The following is a 7,325-nucleotide window of genomic DNA, read 5'->3' on the forward strand; positions in this document are numbered from 1 at the left end:
GAGACTTTCATCTTTTCTCCAGGTTCATTGGTTTCCGGAGGCAAGCTATTTATGGAAATGGATGCCACTCCTGCTTCCAAGCTACTTGATGAGATTGACAAAATAGAATTCCCAAGGAGATTAAAATGTACAAAATATATAAAATAACAAACAAAAACCTATGAACATGTTTTAGTTTTATTGAATAAAAGTAAATATCCAGTGTGGAAGGAAATCTTATTGTTATATTCTATAACAATAACAATATTCTACCTTACTGTAAAATATTCTAAATGATGTGTTATTCAAGTCTACTTAGCCTTGGTGCAGTGATGAATGTGACAAATGTGAATGTGATGTTGTCAGGTGTTGTTGAGTCAATTCCAAATCAAAATGATTACCTACAACAGAACATGAAGGATCTTGGATCCTTGGTGTTGGTGCTTGGTCAATGTCACAATGGCCACAATGTCAGAGAGATTCTTGACATACAAGTACCCAATTAAAATTAATCAATAATAGTCCATTTTAGCTCTTTAATGCCTAGAATATAAATCTGCATGTGCTCTATTTCTTTTTTTTACAGTTTTCCATTTTCCTAGGTCATTTATTGTATAGTCTACTTTCACATTATTCAAAGGTGTTTGCAACTTTTCTGTCTCTTTTTGAGTCATACTATACCAACAAATAAAGTTCCTAAAAGTTTTATTGTATTCACATCAATATATCTGCATAAAGTAAACTTTGAAGAGGTAACATTAACACGGACATATTTTGAGTGTCTTCGAACATGAAGGGCTCCTTTTTTATCTTTCATAATATTTTACTGATAGTCTAAAGGTGTTTTTCAGGCCAATATTGTCAATATTAGACCACCAAAGGCTTCCTTTCTAGTCTGAGTTGTTCTGGAAGCTCCTCTGAAACCTGTCTACCACTGGTCATGACACTAGCATGTTAAGTACCCCTGGCACATCTTCCTGTGTTACAACAACTGGCAAAACACCATAGTTTGACAAAATGACAAAATGACTGACTGTATTTGAGTCAATTAAAATAGTTCATCGTTATACTTATGTATAGGTATAACTTCTACATATAGTTTTGGACAATTGCATACTAAATTGAGGGGTAAACAAATTAAAAATCCTAAAACAACATTATATAGAGGACAGTCAAATTTCCTTCATGTATATCTGTGTAATTTTCAGTTTATGTATTTTCATCATCTTGAAATGACTTCATTTTTCTGTTTTAGATCACTGAAGATCAGGAAAGAGAAAAAAGAAGTGTGAGTTACGTTTCCTTTCTTTGCATGGAAATGTTTCACATGTAATAATTATAATAATTGTTAAAGTTGCTTGTTGATGTAAACACCTCAACAACCAGGGATGTTCTTCCAGTTTGATGTATTGTCGCTCAATTTAGAGATGTTTGATTTAAGAAATATGGGCTCTGCTTGTATAGAAATAATCATATCCGTATTTTAAAAAGGTAAGTGACATCAGGTTGAAATGTAAATCATTCTCGGCTGAATTAGGGTAAAATCTATTTTACTAGCACGATTTAGCTTCATTTCAACTTCAACATGTTGAGTCAGAATTCACTCGTAGCTGCCCGTTCAGTGAGTTTCCAGAGACTGTAAATTGCACAGGAGGTGACTGTGTATATTTCTCCTGCAGAATGACTGGTGGGTTTGAGCCACTACAGAGGCACTGCCTTTTCCTTAGCAGCATGGTTCCTACAGAATATGCTATCAGAGCACACTAGACAGCCTCATAATAGATGGGGAAAGATTGAACTTGTCATCTCTCTCATAGTCATAATCAATATCCCTGCTAACAATTGTTGTTGCTGTTGCTATGTGCCGTTGAGTCTCTTGAGACTCATAGAGGCCCTATGTAGAACAGCCTGAAACCTGCTCTATCCTGGGCTAACTTTACTGTCTTTGACACACTTAGCTTATTACCCCAATCACTGGAAAGTAAAAGACAGGATATCATACTGAGTAAAATAACTCAGTCACAAAAGGACAAATACTGCATAAGAGCACTAATCTAAAAATATGAAGGGAGGAGCTCGCCAAAATGGCTGCTACCAGTCGAGGAAACTTTGAGGGAAACTTCGAGTCATTGGACCTTGCAGAATTTGCTAAGAAGCAGCCATGATGGTGTAAGCTGTTTGGACAAGAATCTGAACTTTCCGCGGAAAAGTACAGTGTATCCACCCAGCTGCTCATTGGAGGTGTCACTGGCTGCTGCACAGGTTTCATATTCCAGAAAATTGGGAAGTTAGTAGCAACAGCTGTAGGCGGTGGATTTTTTCTCCTTCAGATGGCAGACCACACTGGCTACATCAAGGCTGACTGGCAACGAGTAGAGAAGGATATGAAGAAACCAAGGAGCAACTGAAAATCCATCGGTAACCACATACCTAATGAAGTCAGGAGTAAAGCTGAGTAGGTGGTGCCATTTGTGAAGAAAAATGTCCTTGTGACTGGGTGATTCTTTGGAGGCTTCCTGCTGGACATGGCATCCTAAGACAGACAGCTTTACCACCATGGTTTCTGGGTGGTTTCTCTTCCATCATTCATCAAAATGCACTGCTTGTGTGTTTTTCTCCAGAAGCCTCTGCACTCTTTCATAGGACATTAAGTCCCAATTACTCAAAATTCCTGATTATTTACCTCAGTGTTCTTTTCATTTGGTTTATTTGAGTAAAGCCCCATAAGGTCTCACACTCACATTTGCTTTCTCATAAGTCTGATAAATTCCCTAAGTCTCTCTTAGTGTTATAGCCCCTCCCTCTTTCTTTCTTTTATTTTTCTGCTTATATTTATTTAAAAACTTTAAAACATATGAGGAGAACTCAAGCGTAAAGATGTTGCTCTTGTTAGGTGCCATCATGTCAAATATGACACTAAGAACAACAGATGTGGATCCTGTCCTATCTTGCACCATACTCACTATCTCCCACATAGTTGAGCTCATTGCTTTCTGCAATGTGTAAATCCATCCCCTTAAGGATGTTCTGCTCCTTCACTGAGCCTCCACCTTTTCAAGAATGATATTCTTTTAAAGGAACAGTCCTTCCTAACCACACGTCTGAAGCATATGAGGTGAGGCTTTGTCATCCTTATGTCCAAGGAACATTCTGATTACGTAGTCTCTAAGATGTATCCCTTCTCTTGGCAGCCCATAGGATAATCAGCACTCTTTTCCAACACCAGAGTTCAAAGACACTGATTATTCTTCTATCGACCTTATTCATTGTCCAGCTCTCCTATGCCTAGCAAGTGATAGGAAAGACTATGGCCTGAATCAGAGAATGGGAAAGAATATGGGAAGAGCAGAAATAGAATGTACAATGTTCAGAGTCAATAAAATGTCAGGATAAGGTAGGATCAACCTGAAAAGAAATTGAAAGATAGATTGTTTTGGAAAAAATCTCCAGTCTAGGACGTTTTTATTGAAGTTTTATCAAAAGTTTGTCTCACATACTTTGGGCATGTTGTCAGAAGATGAAAAGCTTGGAGAAAGACACCAGACTGACAGGGTCTATGAAGGAAAGAAAGATTCTCAACCAGACAGATAGATGGACACAGTAACTACAACAATGATGTTGAGTGTGGTACAGATTGTAAGGATGGCTCTGGACAAGATAATGTTCAGATCTGTTGTTCACAGTGTTTTAGCTAACAACATAACACCTAACATCACACTGCCACCATTTGTGGCACAATAGTTAAGCCGTAAGTTACTAATTGAAATGGTGTCAGCTGAACTCACCAGCTGCTTTGTAGGGGAAAAAAGACCTGAAAAATCTTCTCCTTTAAAGATTGCAGTCCAGGAAACTCCATGGAAAAGTTTTATTCTATCTTTGTTGGCTGAATCCACTTGGTTACTAGATGGAACTGCAGGGGCAGACGAGTGTATTTCTTAGTAGGAGCAAAATAATATCTAAACCATGGATACGATTGATTCAATTTGAAATCACCTCTTAAGCATAGAACAACATCAACGTCTAATTTAATAAAGACAACAGTTCATGCCTCAAATACGCTTTAACACTGGAGTTAATTCCAAAGTTGTTGTTGTCGATTGCTGTTGCATTGAGCACGACCCTATGACCAAAAAACCTGAAGCCTTTCTGTAACTATCATCATTTCTCAAAGTTCACAGAGTTTCCAGAGTTGTGTTTTTTAGGAAGTGGATGCCACACCTAATTCCAAAGATACTAAAACAATAATTGACACTAAAAAGCCATGACACGCAGAGAAGCTCTGATAATCAAACTAGTGGCTAACTCACTAAAGTTTCCTTTGGTTCTAAACAATGAACCAGAAACAATTATAGAAAATAACATCATTCGGTTTAAAGATTTACTTGTAGTAAAACTGAAATTTTTATATGGCTCTGAAGCCAAATTATAAACAGGATGCAGAGAAGATTGATAGAGACATGAATAAATGGAATGAGAGAGAAGTAAAAAAGAACTTCTGAAGTATCTTCTTGTAAACAAAGCCCTGCATGTAAAAAGAGAGAATAGTTTTCAGGTATCTCTTTTACAATAAGTAAAATAAACGCTTTATTTTATTCTCTTTCAACAGATCAGTGAAAGTGAAGAGTCGCCTTTACAGTTTTATGCACCTCGTTACCAATATCCATTTGGTGGTTATGGATATCCACCATTTCTATATCAAAGATATCCATGGTTTAGATATTATTTTCTTCCTATTCCAATACCTGTTACTGTACCCCCAACTCCTCGTACCAATTGACAATAAATAAGAAAGAAGTGGTAAGTAGCATAGACAATAATTACAATATCTCTTTATTTTGGTATATGGAATGCATCAAATACACTTTTGCATGAGAGTTCTTACAATGTATAAGGTTCATATTTGTTTCAATGTTTGTATTTGGTGAAAATATGGAGATCTCCTTTAACAAATATTTACATTTATGTTTCCATGATCAAACCAGCAAAGCAGCTTAAGCCTCCCATTTGCTGAAACTTAACAGAAACAAACAAGTAACTTTTTGTTCTTTTTTTACAAAAGACTTTTGAACATTTGCCAAAACATAAAATCAGTTGAATTTGAGAGCAATTTGAAAAAAGCTTAAGAAGTCATAATAGGCAAACTTAGATATCTATAATTAATGATAATTAAACTATCTTGGAAAATAATTTTTCTAATATTAATACTGCAAATCTAGATTCTCAGTCTCACTATAATAAAATCCTAGAGACTATGTTTTCCTCTTATAATAGAAACTCATATCATTTGTTTAATATATACTCTGGACATGTTACAAGGAAGGACTGGTCCTTGGAGAGAGACATCGTGCTTGGAAGTATGGAAGAACAGCACAAGAGAGGAAGACCCTTTATGAGATGAACTGATTCAGTGACTGGGGTAATAGGGGTAGGTGTGTCAGAGACAACAATATTGGCACAGAATAGAACAAGGTTTAAGGCTGTTGTACATAAGGTCACTATGAGCAGCAGGTGACTCAACAGTACATAATAACAACAGCAATCATCTCATTATATTAAAAACAAAGTGGATGATCATGAAACTACTGAACTAACTGAAAGTGAAGACTACCCCTATGTTCTCCTATGTTCTCTAAGGCTTCTTGGATGCAAATTGCATGCCAGTTCTTGAACTAGATATATCCTTGTGGAAATATTTGTAGTTAAAAGGAAAAATAAATTCCTCAGAAAACTACTCACTGGGAATAATAAACTTAAATTTTTCATTTATTTAAAGTAAGAATATTCATTATTCCAGTCATTTGGTGAGCTATTTCCTTGGACAATCCATATTCCAGTAATAACAAAAAAAATAAAATTAGTTGAATTAACATATATTACACCCTCATCTGTATATTTAGTGAATTCCTTTAATGAAAATAAAAAGATAAATCACAGTTTATTAACTTATCATGTGCATTGCTAGTAGGAATATAGACTAAAATTTTAAAAAGTTTTAGTATCTATATGTTTATGGGAGTTAAAGCGAATAATAAACAACCAGACTAAGAATTAGTTTAAGATAAAATCTATTTAGCAACATCAACTGTATTAAAATCAGTCCTAGAATAATTCGACTTCTTATTTTTTTATTATATAACTATGTCCATATATCTCATACAGTTGTTGTTATGTTCCGTGGAGTCAAGAATGACTCATAGAGACCCTGTGAACAAAAGATATTAACCCTGTTTGATACCACGTCATCCTCACACTTCCTGGAACACAAGAGCCCACTGTAGTAGTCACCATGTCAGTTCACCTGCTTAAGAGTCTTTCTTTCCTTTGTCAACCCTCCACTCTTCCCAGGATCATGTTTTTCTCCAAAGAATAGCCCCTCCTAAGATTGTGCCCAAAATACGTGAGGTGAAACCTCATCACTCTTGCCTTAAAAGAGCATCCATAGGATGTTCAGTGCTCTTCTCCAACACCAGAACTCAAAGGTATCAATTCTTTTTCTGTCTATTGTCCAGCTCTCAGATGTATAGTAAGTAATTGAAAAGACTATGGCCTGAAACAGATGCACCTTAGTCCTCAAACTGACATTGTTACTCCTCAGTAAATTGGAGAGGTCCTTAGTTGCAGATTTTCCCAGTGCAACGGCAATGATCTCCTTATTTCCTGACTTCTCATACAGTAAGATATTAATATCGATGAGTAATAAAGTTGATAAAGGAAATCCAAAATATTAACTATTACCTTTAATCATCAAGAAATTTAAAGTGGGAAAGGTCCTAAAAACAGAATTTCTATCACGTTTTGTAGTTGACAAAATTTTTTTGTTTATTTTTAATAATTGTGTCTCTACATCTTCATGTAGACCCTGTAATCTTTATTTACATTTGGAGACAGCAAAGGTCATTAAAAATCACATGAACATGTATAGATAAATAGTAATTAAAAGTAGAGATGAAATCAGAAACCTAGTCTATCTAAATTCTACATATTACTTGTTCTAACAGTATGTTGTTAAGTGCTGTTGAGTCGGAGACGATTCGTAGCTAAAATAAATAATTCTGAGTAGGGCTCACATATGATAATTTAAAAAAAATAACAGAAGTCCAGCACTTCCACTGTAGTTCAGAAGCAAATAATAAATCCCTACTGATAACAATAGTTATCTTAGTTTCCTCTTATACTTTAGCTGTCTATCTGATCACACAGATGTCAACAGATGCTGAATTTTATTTTTTTACTTACTTAAATGGCATTTTATTTCCTATAATACACAATTCATTTTCCTCTGCCTAGAAGCTAAGACCTTCCATATTAGTCTCAATAATCTCTTCTCTTACATTCATGTAATACCA

The 7,325-nt window shown here is 35.4% G+C and overlaps 1 pseudogene; it reads left to right on the plus strand.

Moving 5' to 3' along the window:
• LOC102855560 overlaps nucleotides 1-2,516 on the plus strand; it is a 28,754-nt pseudogene extending 26,238 nt beyond the window's left edge.
• Nucleotides 2,517-7,325: the final 4,809 nt, after the last annotated feature.

The sequence above is a fragment of the Elephantulus edwardii genome, unplaced genomic scaffold (genome assembly GCF_000299155.1).
Source record: "Elephantulus edwardii isolate Elephantulus edwardi_28Jun2011 unplaced genomic scaffold, EleEdw1.0 scaffold00192, whole genome shotgun sequence".
NCBI classification, from domain to species: Eukaryota; Metazoa; Chordata; class Mammalia; order Macroscelidea; family Macroscelididae; genus Elephantulus; species Elephantulus edwardii.